The 17,281-nt window shown below is 38.1% G+C and overlaps 1 protein-coding gene across 1 annotated transcript in view; it reads right to left on the minus strand.

Annotated features, from left to right (window-relative positions):
• The window catches only part of elfn1a (extracellular leucine-rich repeat and fibronectin type III domain containing 1a), a 118,836-nt gene that overhangs the window by 44,340 nt on the left and 57,215 nt on the right, over positions 1 to 17,281 (minus strand). Inside the window, exon 2 of the mRNA XM_012850179.3 lies at positions 4,233 to 4,323. The gene's annotated coding sequence lies outside the window, so the exon portion shown is untranslated. The remainder of the gene's footprint in view (positions 1 to 4,232; positions 4,324 to 17,281) is intronic.

Below are 17,281 nucleotides of genomic sequence, written 5' to 3' on the forward strand. Positions count from 1 at the left end.
AATATTGGATAGTTACACTCCGTGGCTTCAACAACCAGCCAGCAGACAGAGAGCGGCAGCCCCAGATCAGCCTCCCTGAATCGGCTCGAAAAGAAGGCAGAGGCTGCAGACGCTGCTGAAGCTGAGGAGCGTGAATGTCCACTGTCCAACCTAAAACCAACTTCACCGTGGTTGCTGTGAACTTCCCTCTTTGCCTTCCCTCATATTGAAACCTGTCTGCTGCAGTCAGAGCAAAACAATCTACCATGCATCGTGTCCACATTTGAAATGAATCATGTTGCGCAAAGCTGCCAATGATCCCGCCTGGACTACAAAGCGGGAAATAAATATAATATATAACTGAACTGATCCTGTCCTCCACTGTCTTGGCAGTGCCGGCTTTGGGTATCGTTGAGTCCACACCTTGAGCCAGAAGCTCAAACTGATAAGGCTCTGGCCCGCTGGGCTCCACAGACCTAACTACCACCATAACTGTGCTCACGTTCCAGCTTACTACCCCCCCCCCCCCCCCCATGTTGATGGAGTTTTTAATTTTTTTTCATTACATCACAATCTGTGCTTCATGTTGTCACAGTTACTGAGTGAAAGAAGTCTACTTTACATGTTAGATTCATGTTTAAGGTGTCTTATTACTGCCACCCGGTGGACTGGAGGTGTTATGCTGTTTTCCTCACAACTTCCCCTATCATTAGACTGATTTAAAAGTCTAAAAAAAAAAAAAAAAAAAAAAAAAAAAAAAAAAGATTGTTAAAGTTGGTGACAGCCTGGGCAGGACAAGTACCCTGATCAGTTAAGCTCTGGGAAATGCACTAAACAAACATCCAGAATTGCTAATTAATGAATGTTCCAGGCAGTTTTGATTTTTTTTAAAACCTAACACAGCTGATAGTTATTCAAATCATGTGGTATTATTTATGAAGTGCAAATATCCCTTGCAATATTAAATATGAGTGAACCACTCAGGGAAAATGAGGAATGTTGTATCAGTCTTGAGTAAAAATCCAGCTAACTTGGTTATACATGATTTCGCTCTGTGTAATAATATCCACATAACCAAGTTGTCAACGATGCCTGTCTAAACCAAAGCTGTTGTGTTTCCATCCTTCAGGCAACAACATGCACCACAGGGAAGAAGAGGCTTAACAAGCTGTTGTATCATAAACACACCAAGCAAATCATGAGAAAGGCCAGCATTGCTTTGATGAGAATGGAGCTCTATAATTGACGACTATACAGATGTTTTATAATCACTTTATGTGAGTAATTTAAAACTCCCTCGGGATCTATGTGTCTCTGAGGCTAATCCATGGTGCTCTTTACGGTAATCCATTCAAATAACTCTTCTCCAGTGTCATCGATTAGATATCCAGGTTGATGGAGGAGCTGGGACTATACAGCATGATGGGGCTAAAACGGTTGCAATTCAGACCAAAGAACATCCATTCGAATGACTACTGACTTTATAATATTCTTAAAATCAGTTTCAATGTTCAGTCTAATTATAATTTATGATTAAAATGCAAAAATAAACTGCTGGAAATAATGTACAACATCTTAAGAGGTATAAATGCACATTTATCCAAGATTCTGAAATAGTGGAAAAATAACCTCAACTGAAATTAAGCTGAACAAATGAATGTAACCAAATTGTCATTTGACTTCTGGTTTTAGCTCAAATCATACTAATCTACCAGGTTAGAAATTATCACCTTAGTTTATTATAAATTGACCAGAAACATATTTTTTTGGATTAAGTTGAATTTAAATTGGTTAATTTTTCCATCACAGTTCTTGTTTTACATTCACTGTCCTATCTGTTAAAAGAATGATTCTCAAACTGTGGAATAACAAAACAATATATTACAGGGGATGTAGACAGTAAAGAAAAAGCCATGAAAATTATTTGTTACACCTTTTATTTTTTTTTTCTGACCCGGCTGACTGTGTACTTCTCTCCACCAAGTAATCAGGATCATTGGCTGCACCTGCATTCCTCCTGTTGCAGCACAATCAGGCCTACGCAGTTCACCTGTTTCCCTGCCTTCATATATAGGGTTTCTACAGTCAGTTAACACTCTCGTGTGCCAATGTTTTGACCAAGTTGTTGTTTTTGGCTTCCCATGCATCCTCACAGTTTCCTGTTTCCCACCAGAGAATAAACCTTTTGAAAATGCATCACGTGTTCGGCTGAAGGTCCAGGTTCTCAGTCTGTGGCATTATAACAACTTTTCTTCAGCAGAATTTACAGAAAAAAGGAAGACTGTGGGAGATATTTTGGAATCTTTTAATAAGAACTAAAGTGGATCACAGTGAAACAAATGTTTATCTTGCTGTTGGATAAAAACCTCGGATCATCACAATGTAACTTTTCAGGAAATTAAGAAATGTAAATACAAATTTCTACCTTTCGGTTAAAGTCAAATCCTGTTTTTGGTTACTTTCCTATAGATATTTATCAATGAAACCAAAGATAGATGTCATTTTTCTCAAGAATTTGCCCCAACTCGACGTTATGCTTCTTTCAATTTACCTCTGAACACTTGGATCTGAAATTAAATCAAACACAACTTAATTATACTCTATATATCAATCAGGGTGAGATTAGCTAAGTAATTTGATCAATGACCAGTCAAAACAAAACAAAAAAATTGTAGATGCTGTTAGTTATGTAGTTCACTGAATTTTATGAAATCATATACTGGAGGGCGTGTTTATTTACATATGTTGATGTCTACATCTGCAAACCATTCATTTTGATGTAAATATGGTCAAGGCATGACAGCCATGCTGGCTTCTGTGCCCTGGGTTGGTAAGAAAAACTTTAACTTTCCCACTTATATTTTCATCTTTCTGGTAAGTTTTTCATTTTGGGCTTTGGATAATGACTTCTCAGTAAGAATTTAAATAATTGTCACCTTCAACTAAAACATGTTTCTAATTGATAAAAATTATTATTTTTATTTTGCTTATTTTGGTGACAAAACAAATCACGTTGCTCCAGCAAGAAAGTGTCTTTTCTCACTTTTTTGCCCTTTAGAGTCACTGAAGAAGTCAAATACCAAAAGGAAATTATTGATTGGAATTAAAAAAAACTCTTTGATTTCTGGTAAACTAAATAACAGTTGCTATAATGAAGCCAAAGGGCACCTCCCTTTGCTTTCAGTAACACAACACCTGACTAACGTGAGTCAGCTAAGCTAAAAGGTTGTACCACTTAAGAAAATATATTGCAAGAAAATGAGTCTGCGGTGATTCATGGGGTCAAATCCCTTCTGTAAGGCCCACTTAATTAACACTAACTGTTAAGTGTGCACATGCTCCTCCTTTCACTCTTCCTCCATCAGCCAGCGAAAGTGTTCCTTTGTTGCCCAGATACGAAGAGAAAATGAGCTAAAACCGATTACGTTAATCTGTTGAGAAATCTAAAGCAGTTTCCTTAGGGACAAAATTATTGAATCTTTTTAAAAGATCAATATTTAGTTGATTATAGTGTAGAGATTAAATTCTGATGAATTTTACAAATAATGAAAGGTACATTAGGAATTCCCTTTGAACATAGCAAAAATGATAAAAGATATCTCTAAAAGAATATCTCACATGAACATTACGTTCACTACAATTTGAAGGTTCTAGGATTTTGGGTTAAAGGCAATGGCTGAAAAGGCAACAGTAGAGGTATAAATGACTAATTCCTGCGGCTCAAAAATCATCACTGGATCTTTTTTTTTTAAATTGAAACCTAATTTGATTATGGACTAATTAGTTGCAAATTAACAGAGGCAATTAACATACTCCAGCGTGTTTTACTTGTTCCTTACTTACACTTCACTCCTATCGTTAGAACAGCAATGACGTAGAGTTTGACATTTAGTTAATGAGTAAAATGTGAAACAAATGCAGTATTTAGAAGATGAAAGGTGAAAACCTTTTGAAAAAGAAAATGAATGAGGTAAAATTGGTATTTTGGCTAATTTTATAATAAAACTGTATCTGAAAAACACAAAACTTTGAACTTGAACACAGCTTAAATCTAACAGGGGGATATTAATGCTGTCCACATTCAGGAGGACACGTCCTTTGAGTGACTTGGCTTTGGTGCTGTACTGTTCTCGCCGTATGTATTGACCAGCGGATTAGTGATGTGATCCTCTTAGGGGTGCGTTTGCTCATGCAGAACCTCAGCTGAATCAAGTTACCTACACAGCTGTGCTAAACACCTGTACTGTACTTACTGCTGGAATCAGGGCTGGATTCCTCAGTTAGAGAACACATCCCTGATAGCCTCCAGGAGGTCAGATCTTTCCTGATTTCTCTCGTTCAGTTCTGCAAACAAAGATTGATAAAGACATATGTAAATGTTCCTGCAAGAAATGATGATTGAAAGGTTTGACTTCTTAAGTCCACATCTAAATGATTTTCACACAAAAAAGTTATTTGTTCACAGGATGACCTTCTTTTTTCTTCTCCTCCTCTTTTCAGGGTCAAAGATGGATTCAGCGCTATGTTTCTTTTTTTTATCAGCAGTGGGAACTACCTCATTAGCCTTATCTAACAAGCGTAAGCTAATGAAATCCTCTGTTTCAGTTTCCGGTCTTGCCAAAGTTAGTTTTACTAATTAATCAAACATTTCCCCTCTCCCCTCCTACCTCTCCATCATCTTAATGACTTCCATATAGAGCGAGTAAGAACGCATACTCTGCCCAGGGGAAGGCTACATTGGCACATCTCCCATGCATTTTTATTTAAAGCTGAAGTAACAACAATGAAAAAGCTTTGCACAGAGAAATATGGAGGCTTTGTGTTCCACAAATAAGCTAAATGGAGATTAAACACAATTTCTTTATTGCTTAGCCTCTTGTTATGTATCTGTTTACAGACTGTACAGAATGCTGAAATCTAAGGTTTAATTTTTCCAACCTTACATACATATGTATGTCTTGAAAACACAGTGTAGCACACAACGTATTTATTGTGTGCCTCTTTCAAGCAAAACAATTTGGTGCTCTCCTCCCTTGTGATTCAAAGTGTTCGACACGCTGTACCAGATGAAAAACATGGGCACAATCCAATCTTCAACAATCAGTAATGAGAATCTGCAGATTTTCTCTAAATTAGAGGACAACAGATAATGCGATTAAATTAGCTACCAAGACTGCTATTTGCATTTTAGTGAAAGGGGTGATGGTTAAAGTGGCCTATGGCAGCTGCCTTTCTGCAAAGAACCATGACAACACAACACAGCTGAACTAAGAGAACAGGGTAGTTTGGGAGTCTTCAGCTGTATTCTTTTAATTACTCATCATAATGACACCATTTAGCTGTTCAATGACCCATTTCACAGCATTGAACAGGCATGGGAAGCTCTCCGTCCTTGGCAGGGTCAGTTCTGCAGCTGCCCCTGCCGCTATGTTTTTTTTTCCCCCAATGGGCATTGGGAGGCAGGTTCTTCTGTCATTTTCTCTTAAACACATTCACACTTGCACACTAAAATCATCACCACAAATTAGGTATGGTCTAAATGTCTGTCCACAAGGGACTTCGGTTCAGATAGGTGCTCATTATGTGGAAACATGTAATTATTCCTGAATGTTGCAGGGCTTTAGATAAGGAAAAGTCTGTCATTTAGCCATCTTACTGTGCAAATAATCCCCACAGACAGTTGAGATATTAGCCTATATGTAGGTATTGGCTTTTTACAAAAACAGTCTTTTTTTGTTAATGTATACTCACATAATGTTCACAAATTGGCCATCTCTTGTGAGCATTAGCATAACAATCTCAAACATCTTTCAACAGATACTCTATACACTAACATCTTAGTGTGTTACTGCTTATCCTATGTTTTAACCAGTCATACTGTGACAGTGGAATACAACCCAAAAACACAGTTGAGCATGGTCAGGAATACACTTTTAGTTTGTAAAAAAGTTATAAAGGCAAACAATTTATCTGTCCTGCAGCTGTAGGAAGTCTAAAAGTTATTTTTTTCCTATTCTTTGCCTCACTTTAGGGTTTTTGTCTTTTCCAACCCAACCCCTCACATGAAAGAAGGAATGAGGACCTTTCTGAAAATCTAGTGACCGGGAGCCTCTTTCATTGCAAGATTATTTTCCAAAAGTAATAATGCTTTCCTTTTTTTATTTGGTAAAGGAAAAGGCTTTACAGATTGCTTGAGACCACAGCACACCTTGTGATGATACCTGTGAAGTGGTGGACCATGGTCCCGGTTTTAAAGAAAGGAGACCAGAGCATGTGTTTCTCCTTTAAGGAATTTCACTTCTCAGCCATGTTGAGAAGGTATATCCAAGGGTATTAGAAAGGGAGCTACGATCAGCTGCCAAACCTTGGATTCACAAGAGGGAAGGATTGCTTTATTTTGACTAATAAATACTGGACCAAGACTTTGTCCAATCCAGATGTAATGTGTGCATCTTCAGAAGGTTTGAGACAGTGTTAAATAAGATGCTTTGTGGGATTGCTGAAATAATATAGTGTACCAGGGATGTTTTTAAGGGCTTTGTTTTTTTTTTATTTTGGGAACCTAAGGGTCTCAACTTTGCTTTTTGTAGGTAGTGTGGTTCTGTTGGCATTTTCAAGCAGTTTTCAGCCAAGTGAGAGGGACACTAGTCAGTTCAAGTTCTCAATAGGAAAAAATGTGGCCTGTTCCCTCAAAGTAGGAAGTGTATCTCCATCTCAAGTGGGGAAGATTTGAGCCCCAGCTCCAGTAATGCAGGCGAGCTCTGCCCATTTGCAGTGGGGGAAAAAAGAAAAGAAAACTGATTTAATGGTTTTTTAATGTTCCAATCTTGAGTTATCATCATGAGAAACAGATCAAGACTGAAAGAATAGGAACTGCCATACAGGCGGCGGAAATGAGCATTTCCCTTTGGGGTACTGGGCATGGTCTTAGAGATAAGCTAACAAGCTCTGTCATCCAGGGGTTACGTTGGACTAAAGCCACTACGTCTCCACGCTGAAAGGAGTCCTCTGCAGTGATTTGGGTATCTCTTGCACCCTAGGCATCACTCTTTGAAGATTTTCTGTGCATTTTCCTCTGGGAGGAGACCAGGGGAAGACCAATAACTCATTAGAAGGACTATACAATGCTTTTGGTCTTTGAATGCCTTGAAATCCTCCAGCTTGATTGGCAGCGTGACTTGAGAGAGGGGTCCATTGAGTTTGTAACTGGACCTTGGCTGTTCAACTCAATAAACATGAGACAAATGTTAAACTGCAACTCCTATAACAACAACAACAAAAAAAGCTCAATAATTTTAATAATTACAATGTTGCTGTCTAAATTATAATGTGAAAGCCTAAATTCAGTTTAGTTTTATTTAGATGTGGAGGGTAATTTAAGTTTTCTGGTGATGTAAATTAAGCTGGAAAAGTATTATTGAGAAGTTAGAATACTTATATATACAAGATGTCAAAAGCTAAAAATAGTTCTCTTGAGTAAGGATATGTAATATTAGTGACAATACTAAAGCTCTTTAGAAAATCTGCATATTTAATTGCTCATTAGAGAGTTACGGTGTTTTGGGAGTACCGCTTCAGTAAGTCAACCAATTGGAGTGGAGCCACACAGTGTTTTGACCTCGTTCAGGTTTATCCTCTTTTTCTTTTATTATTTTATTTTTCATGGATATTTCCATGATTTTAATGATATATCTATATCATTTAAATTTTTGAATTAAGCGGTTAAACCTAAACGAAAGGATCCTGCTTGGGTTTTTATTTATTTGTTTGCCATCAAGTAGATTATAGAGGGAAAAAGAAGAGTGTCAAACATATATGATATTTTTTTTTATTTTCCCAAATGTTGTACTTGAAAAACGTAATGGCAAATACTAATTGAGCAAGTATACATTCACTTCCAATTACTCCTGTAGGTTCAAAATCCTCTGGCATGTTAAAAACATTACAAGTTCCCACACACACACCAACATGCAATGGTCTTTAACATCCACAGATTTCAGGAAGTCTTAACAGAATCCTGTCTGGTTATGTTTGGGCGTTGATGTGATTTTTATACTCAAACCATTATCATCTAACGTGAATCTTGGGGTTTTGCCATATGCGGATCTGGGCTCATTAAAAAGCAATTTATTTAAACCTGGATAACAAAACTCTGGTCCTCTAGGTATCAGGCCGCATGTGTCCTGTGTGTTTTCTTCAACCATAACCAATTAATTTCCCACATGCAGATTGATTTTAAATTTTCAGTGCATTCTTAGCAAGCAACTAGCCCATGCAATCTAACTAGACTTAATAGCTTAGACGCTGGAAAATGACATGGAAGGACTATCTGTTCATCAACATTTATGACCAAAGGGTGGAAGAAAGCATTGGTATGTGATGACAGAAAGGTGAGAATTTGTTGGCAACTGTGAAAAGGGTTTTTGCAAACTTGCATGAGCGCAAATGGATTTTTGTGTTCTGTTCATTTATTTTGCATCATCGGCCCTTGTAATACAGCCATTTATTATGCCTATGAGGGTAAGACAACATATCACCATTAGTTTAGCTGAAGAGGTCAAATTCCTGCCATGGCTGGTACCTTGTTATCTTGCAACATTATTGATTCTGGAAGCACCAGTTTTTTTTGTTTTTTTTTACATTCAGAGTGGTTCACACTACTCACAGTGTTGTAGATGAAAATGGGTGAACGTTGTACTGCTCCTGGGCAGCCATCTGCTGAATTCTCCCTAGTCCCAGCCTTTTTTTCTATTTAAAATCTCTCCATTGGACTTACTGTCTTAAACATGCACATCTTATTGGGGGGTGAATATGTGTGTGTGAATGGGGGTGGTGTGTGTGTATGCGTGGGGGGGGGGGGCGCAGGTGGTCAAGGTGGTTAGAAGCAGCGAACCCAATATGGTCTCAAGGAGCAAGCGGGTTTCTGGCAAGCGTCCGTGATGCTGACCTGCAGCATTCAAAGGTTGAGCTTTGGCACTGATCTGACTGATTCTGCACAGCTGCTAAGGTGCAGAGGACTGCACGTAGATATGAGGACAAAAATAGATTGCTGCGGTCCACAGCTTGATGCTGGCGTTGAGAGTTTAAATCACTGTCAGGTAATTCTGTGCCATGCTAACTTTTAATGAGGTAATTTAGGATGACAATTTACAGCTGTTCCATAAAAGGTAAAAAAAAAATGCCACAATGTAAAAACATATACAAAGTACGACATAACATAACACGTTACATACGTTTTCGTTCATTTTGTGAGACTTTGGAATTTTAATGCTCGATAAGTTGATGGTGAAACTTGATGAAGAGAATTAAATTCCCAAATGAATATTACTTGAAAATGTTACATAATGCGTTCGTGTTGCCAGCATTCTGTTTCAATTTTTGTTCCACAGTCTGTTCAGTAACTTTTCAAAGTTCCCTGATAAGTTTGAGTAATGTGAAAAAAACACTAAACAATCTTTTAATTGGTGTATTTTTTCCCATTAGGGCAACGACTGGGCAAGCCAAAGTTTCTTTGCACATTAGCATATAAATAGATTTGATAAATAACAAAAATGTCATGACAACACATGCAGTTATTTTTGTCATTTTTCTCTTTCATCATATTTCAATAGTGTCAATGGATCTAAGTAGTATGTAACTTAAAAAAGAACATTTTTCACCCTTGCAATTGCACTTAATATAAATATTCGCAGGTCAAATAGAGGACATAGCAAGCAATTGTTGGAATGAGATAGCCGCAGCGCAGAACAAGCTTTTGGCATCCCCTTTTTTCTCTCAAGATGAGTCTATCCATTGTAGATAAGTGGGTCTTGAATTCTGTTTTTTTACTACTGTTTGCCACTCTTAAAAAACAGTGATCAACCTTTGGTGTTTAATTTCTGTAGTGGTTCCCTGTGGCTTGACTGATGCTTTGGAGGACATGTCCATAGAATGCTGCTCCAAAGCCACCTGGCGTGATTTTTGCTTTCGGTGGTAGTGTCATGACACCACTTTTGAAAGTGCAGCTGCACTTGGGAATTATATATATTTTTTAAAACAAGCTAGGGTGATGAGGCGATTCATTTAGCTTGGCTATAGTGACATATAACTCACCTGCATTGCTTCATTAAACACTGACCTCACCAACTCTTAATGAAGCTGAAGCGCAAGTTCAATTGAAGAAACTCATCGCCTGCCTCCATTCAGAGTCTGATCCGCCTCTGATGTGAGCCAATCAGCTACGAACCGCACCCCCGCGCCGATTCAACCCACCCCCAACCCCTTCTCCACCATCGTAGCTGAGTTCATCTAGCTTCCAAGACGTTCCTCCATCCTCAATCCATCAGAGTGTTTTCTCCCTTCAGTCTTCAGCACTCCCTATCACCTCGTTATTGGTCCGGCAGAAGACCACCATGTTGGGCCCGGTTCTGCCAGAGGTTTCTTCCCAAAGGGGAGTTTTTCCTCTCCACAGTCGCTTCAAGCTTGCTCATCATGGACAGTTCATGCAAACCTGTGTTTATCAAGTTGGACATCTATCTTAAACACATCACCATATGGACTGAACAAACTTCTTCTATCTCCACTCCACCACCAGTTTCAGACCTGGGGGGGAACATCCCTGTTCTCATACATCTACTTATGCATATTACAGTTTTTATTGGTTGCTTTGACCTGTTTGAAGAAACTGGCAACCTCTTAGTTTTCAGCATCACCATCTCTGCAGAGCAAAAGATACCTCTTGCAAATGAGTTAACCCATTTTCATTGGTTTGACTCATTTTCCCCACCCTTTTGCAAAACAGTTAACGCAGATGTCATTCAAGCAGTCCAAACTCCATTGCTTTAGCTGTGGTAGCAAAACAGAAACTATATGTTCCAAGCTCTTAGAAACTTCTTGCTCAGAATGAAATCACTGAAGCACCTGATTGACACTTCTTTACACAATTTTTCAATTTGCAGTCAGTTTGCAAGCTTTGCGTAAAAGGTGCCATGTTGTGTGTTGTTCTTTGCAAGCATGGATGGTCAACGTAAGGCAGATGAGAGTCAGAGTAAGAGGTAGATGGGTCAGGGGAAGAATATTATGAGGAAGAGGAATCCATGTGTGAGGTGGCAGTGTAGCTGGAAGGGCTGAAGTTACAGATGAAATTTGGGAAACTATGATTGATCATGTGGTAAATCATGGCCTTTCACTTAGAGGTGCAGGACAAAGAGTCCAAACTTTTCTCAATAGAAACAAGGTTGCATCCATGGTAAGAGTTTTTCGACGGGACAGCAGGTAATGTTGCTATACAGTATATTCATCTCTATCTATTCCTATAGAGGAATTCTTCAGTGCATGGTGATGGAAAGTATATGATCACCTTCCCTATGAGCAGATGCCCTTACTCAATGCAATGACTGCTGCTGGCCATGATATAGATGCAGAGGCATGTCAAGGATGGATTAGGCATGCAAGAAGATTTTTACCTAGGTGCAACGGAAAATATTGAATGTGATGTAGATGAGGCCATGTGGCCTATTCGTCAGGACAGAATGGACTAGAAGGAACAAACAGCCCTAGTATTTTCTGTTGGAATCTTTCATTTTTTGGAATATTTCATTTGTTTATCTGGAAAAAATGAATGAAGAATCAATAAAATTTGCATCACAACATATTTGCTTCTGGATCCATTTTTTGCAAAAAGGCACATTTGATTACAAATGACACTGCCATGTAAGCTTCGTACAGTCTTTGGCTACAATGAACCAGCAATGCTGCACTGATTCACATTGAGTGTGGTATTTTGTATTTTGTTGCCCCTTGTGTAACGAATGATTGGAAGGGCTCAAACATTTGTGTGCAGGTTGTGTTGTTTGAGGGCAAAATGTGCTTTTGGATCATATGTTAAATGTTTTGGCAGAGTTGGAGCCTTTTGCAAACAAAATGTTTAATTTTGACCATTGGTGCCACTGTTTAGGCCTCTGCGTTAACTGTTTTGAAAAATGTGGGTTTTGAGTTGACTGCTGCATCAAAGCAATCTATAAAAACTGTAAAGTATAATTCAGCATTAATGTTCCTGCCGAGGTCTGAGCGCCAAAGACTTAAAATATTGTGTCAATAAAATCCTTCTAATTGCCATTTCTTTCTCTGTGAGTTTTTCAGATTGAACTGATGTCATGTATCTCCTTACAAATGTAAGACTCTTTTTAACTCAGGGTAACTCAGGCTAAACCTCTTTGCTACAGATTGTGTCTTTGTCTAGTACAAGAAAAGTGTCTGGAAGAAAATGAGAAAAATAACCTTGCAAAAGTCTACATACCCCTTTAACAATTTTACATCATGTCACATTGCACCAGTATTCTGTCACGATAATGTATTGTACTGAAACAATAATGTAACATAGCCTTGCAGAAACTAAAATTTGAAATGTGTGCCATGCATTTGTGTTTTGCTTCCCTGCATCAATACTTTGAGGAACCTCTTTGTGGAATCATTAAAGTCTCTACCAGCTGTACAAGTCTGCATTATAAATGTTTTGTGTATTTATCTTTACAAAAGATCTCAAGATCAGTCAAGTTTGACGTTGACCTACTGTGAACAGCAGCGTCCGGGCCTTAAAACAAATCCTTAGGTGGATTAGGGGCTGCACTTTGACATGGCCACATTTAGGCTTTGATTTAAACCGTTACAATCTGGCTCTGGTTGTGTGTGTTGGAGTCTCTACCAAGAAACCTCTTCTAGGTTTAAAATGTATTTAGCTCCATCCATTTCCTCAAACTTTTCCCAGCTTCCTTGTCACTTCTGAAGAAAAGCTTCTCCACAGCATGATGCTACCATAACAAAGTTTCACAGTGGAGAAAGTGTGTTCGGTTGCATATACACTGATAGTTTTCTGAAATCCAGAATGCTTTGCTTGTACACCAAAAAAATGTTCAGTGTTGACTCATCATACCAGAACAGCCTCTCCCATGTTTGCTGTCTCCCCTGCTTGGCTAAGAGCAAGCTGAAAGTGAGGTTTCTTATGGGTTTCTTTCAATAGTTGCTCTCTTCTAGCCACTCTGCCACAGAGAGCAGATTTGTGGAGAGCAGTGCTAATATCTGACGTATCAACAGATTATCCCACCTGAGTTGTGGGTCTCTGCTGCTCCTCCAGAGTGAGCCTGTTTGCTGCTTCTCTGATTCATAAGATTCTGATTCAGTTTAGGTGGTACAGCCAGGACTTATGCACAACTTTATCCTTGAATTGTTTCTTGGTCTTTTGTTCAGTAGCGTTCTCTAACAAACCTTTGAGTCCTTCGCACAACAGCTGTCTTAAATTTGAGATTAAATTACATGAAAGTGGTTTCTGTTCACCAGAAGGTCACTTCTTCACAACTGTCACAAAATCTCTAACTATGCCAAGTTATATTTATATTGTTTTAAGAATCCGTACAATACACTACAGAGACATCCGGAAATTGAATTACTACTTTGAGCCCGATGTGTGTTCAGAACATGAGGCAGTGTTGTTGCTTTGATGGCATGAATCACAACCACTTGTGAAATTTATTATAAATTTGCACATTTTTTGATTTTGGCAAGGCCATCACGAAGTTATGCTGGTGAGAATGTTTCCTGTTATTCACTTCAGTGGAGCAGTCAATCAAGAAGCACCTAGCTGTCCTTAAAAGCATGACAGATGGTGTGGAGGAGGGAGTACAAAAGCGCAATGAATCTTTGAAGCCTAGTGCAGTCAAAGGATGGCTAAAAGCGTTTCTCTGAAAGGTCCACTCGGATGTGAAAAGGCTGGCTATGTGACTGGATGTGTCTCATGAACCCTGCTAGGTGGGCTCATTGTGTTAGACTTGCTAACTCAACCTGTGCCGGTGTCTGACAAGGATTTAATTGATGAAAAAAGAAAATGAGGTTGTATTGGAATCTAAACTCAGGCGGTTTTCCAACTGCCCATAAAATGTCTGAACTAAAGTAATTAGATTCACATACTGCTTTGCCAATACTTTGCAAGGGAAATTCCTGATTTAATACCCGAGTGGCTGCTTCTCATAGTAAAGAGAAGGAAGCATCACATCTTTTTGTCTAATGGAAAATACAAAAGCATAGTCACCTTTAAAACCTAGAAATACTCCTTGAACAAATAGCATGCACACAAATATTTCGATATTCACCCACGGGCATGTATATGCAGAGAATAACCTCTGAAATTGCATTTCCATGAATAGACAAGTGTGTTTTGTGTATCCTTAACTGCAGGGAGGGCAATCCAAAGTGAAACGCACACATTTACAGACAGAACAGGATTCTTAATAGGTTCTTGAAAGCAAGATACAGGTGTGGTGTTCCTTCGGTCATTCAATATTAAACTGAGATAGTATTCCGTCTGGTCTAGAGAACACATGATGTCTTGGTTTAAAACAAAAAAGGGCATGTCTTAGCTACTAAAGTATTAAAATAAAATGCCGTTGAGAGAGTGCATGACAGGATTCCAATCTGCAGGTCGATACAATTAGACATTACAAGATTTTTTTTGGTAAGATGTATTTAGAAGAAACTGGCAGGTAAAAATCAAATTTGGCAACAGACAAAATGTTTATGACGTAAATGCAAAGCCAAAATTCAGTGGCTGTCACTTTCATTGCTGATGCACATATATTATATGCAAATATCGATAAGTTTGTAGTTTTTTGGCCTAAATTAATGTTAAGAAGAAAACATTTAAGGGAAAATATAATTTGCATAACTCTGCAGTAGTGAGTTAGAGTTCCAGACTTTTCAGCATTTCAGCACACGGTTTTATGCAAGAATTTAACACGTGTAGTACAACTGACATTTTTTTGTTTAAATGTTCAATCTTTTGAAAATTTGCCAAATTAAAAGAACCTTTGCTGGTGATGGTGCATTTCAGAGGTGCATTTGTATGCTTTTGTCGAAGCCAATCTGCGCTCTGTGAGCAGACTGGACCCTGGGGGCACAATAGCTGCAAAGCTACTGAGTTAGACAAATTCAGTTTTGTTTCGGTTGCTGATCTTTGTCTCTTAGCTTCTTCTTTGCTATGATGAATATGAAAGCTGTGACCACGTGTCTCACAGAGTGACATACAGCTCACATGTGTGTTGCAAAAACGTTAATATGCACATCTTTTAAACTCAAAGACTGATTTCTTGAGTGACACAGGCAGTTATTTGTTATTATCTGGATTAAGTAGAGTGGAATGTTAAGGGTGACCAGTATATCAGGGGCTCTATGTGGTACTAGCTCTTGCCTTTAAAGATTTCTGCAAGCTATCTTCAGGGTACGATCTGCAAGAAAGGGCATTTTGTGCTCCTACTCTAGAACTGCTTGACAAACAGTGACGTGCATCTGAAAAACCGACTAATGCACAGAGGCTTCTTTCAGGAAACGAAAATATCCTTCGGTACTTTGCACACTGGTAGACTCAAACGCATACGTGTTCTGCTTTTAACACACATATTCAGTGCCTCTGAACTCTGGAGTCAGCAGCATCTTAAATGTCCCGTGCCAGCATGACTAAGCATGAATTTATGACACTTGCAACATCTTCATAGTAAATGTTGAAGCCATCTCAAATAAAACTTGCTACCATGGATCACTAATTTTGTTCTGACACTTCTGTCCAGCACCTTTTCTAAATAAAGCTGTTCCTAGATAAAGCTTATATAATATTTGTAAAAGTCACAGCAGAGCAAATCAACAGCCTCAGCAATAATTTAAGATTAATCCATACATAAGTGCCGGCATTAAGCCTCAGTTCAAGCTCTGATTCAGATATGCCTTTGTCTATGATGTGTGCAATGCTTAACTCTGTGTAATTAAACTTACACTTAATTAATTTGATAAGTAGGATATCAAGATTTAGACCAGAAGAATGAAAAATTGGCAAAAATCGACCAGACCTTTTATTAAACTGTATAATTTATTTCAACAGGGCTCAGTAGATAAAACTAAAATATTAAATCTCAATTCTATCCCCCTTTAGTGGCAATTCATGGCTTAAATCAACATATCATCCCCTTTGAAAGATGCAAACAGCACCGCACTGTCGTTGCACAAGTGCGCTCACTTGTCATCAAATTTGTCGATGATGGGAATTAACATCTCAATTGGAATTATGGCACACAGATACAAAACCTGAAAGAAAGGGTGAAACAAAGAGGGCATGTCAGCGAAATCAGAATAATAACAGCCTTCCGTCTTCTTGCCTCTTGTCCAACCATTTGCTACTCTGTGTTTTATCAAAGCTAAAAAAACCAGCAGTGGCAAACGACTTGTGGCTCAGTCTTGCACCAAACACCAACAGAATAAAAATAAATAAATAGGAAATCGAGGAATGCAACATCAAAACAAGCAGAAACAGCAATGGCCCACTTACATTTGATGCCTAAAAAGAAACATGAAAAAACATGCTATGTGACAGAATTTTTTGTGTCCTTTGAAATTCCCTTTTTTGTTTTGTAAGTCACTTGTTTGATTCTGTTTTGTCACCTGATGTGGAATTTTACACGTCTATAATTACAATAGAAACTGATTTTCTAATTTGAGAATTTCAAATCATATATTCACCCCAATAAATAAATAAAAATCCTACTTTTAGAACATAAGCCTGTATAAATTAATGATATGTTTGAATACGAAAAAAAATAAAAATAAAAATTATTAGTATATTACTAAACCTACCTCCACCATGGCACAGGAAACTTGACACAGTTGTTGCTGAATATCCCTTCAGGGACTCTTGATAGCTTTTTCTTTTACTATTTTACAGTGTTAGGCATATTTATTGTAAATCCCCGATAGAGATGTAAATCAAGCCTGAAAATCAATTAAGAATTTATTGCAATAGCCTTCATACTAATAACTTCTGTACAATATAAATAACTTATAGTATAATATAAACCTACATTTTGACAAAGTAAGCAGGTAAAATGCAAAACATGCCAGTATTATTAGTACTCCTAACAACCCCTTTAAAATATATGTAACTGAAGCATTTTGATAATTTATAATTTCATTTAAGGCTGCTTTAAAAAGTCATAGTTTAAAAAAAAAAGCTTCTAATCTGTAATCCATGACTCCTGAGGCTTTTCACTCATCTTTACCTGGGTTGCCAATACAGGAGGCGGCACTGTAGGTCTTATCAGAGACGGCCCGAGGTTTTATGATGCCCCTAGCAGAATTTCAACCGGGAGCCCACTTACAGCTTAGCCCACAAGCTACTTTAGAGCTAATGGCAACCCATCTTATGCTTTCTATAATTGAGTATTTCTGCAAACTGCATTAACATGCTTGTTTGGCAGTTAAGTGTGAACAACAATGAATTAAAATGGCT

The sequence above is a fragment of the Fundulus heteroclitus genome, chromosome 16 (genome assembly GCF_011125445.2).
Source record: "Fundulus heteroclitus isolate FHET01 chromosome 16, MU-UCD_Fhet_4.1, whole genome shotgun sequence".
Taxonomy (NCBI): domain Eukaryota; kingdom Metazoa; phylum Chordata; class Actinopteri; order Cyprinodontiformes; family Fundulidae; genus Fundulus; species Fundulus heteroclitus.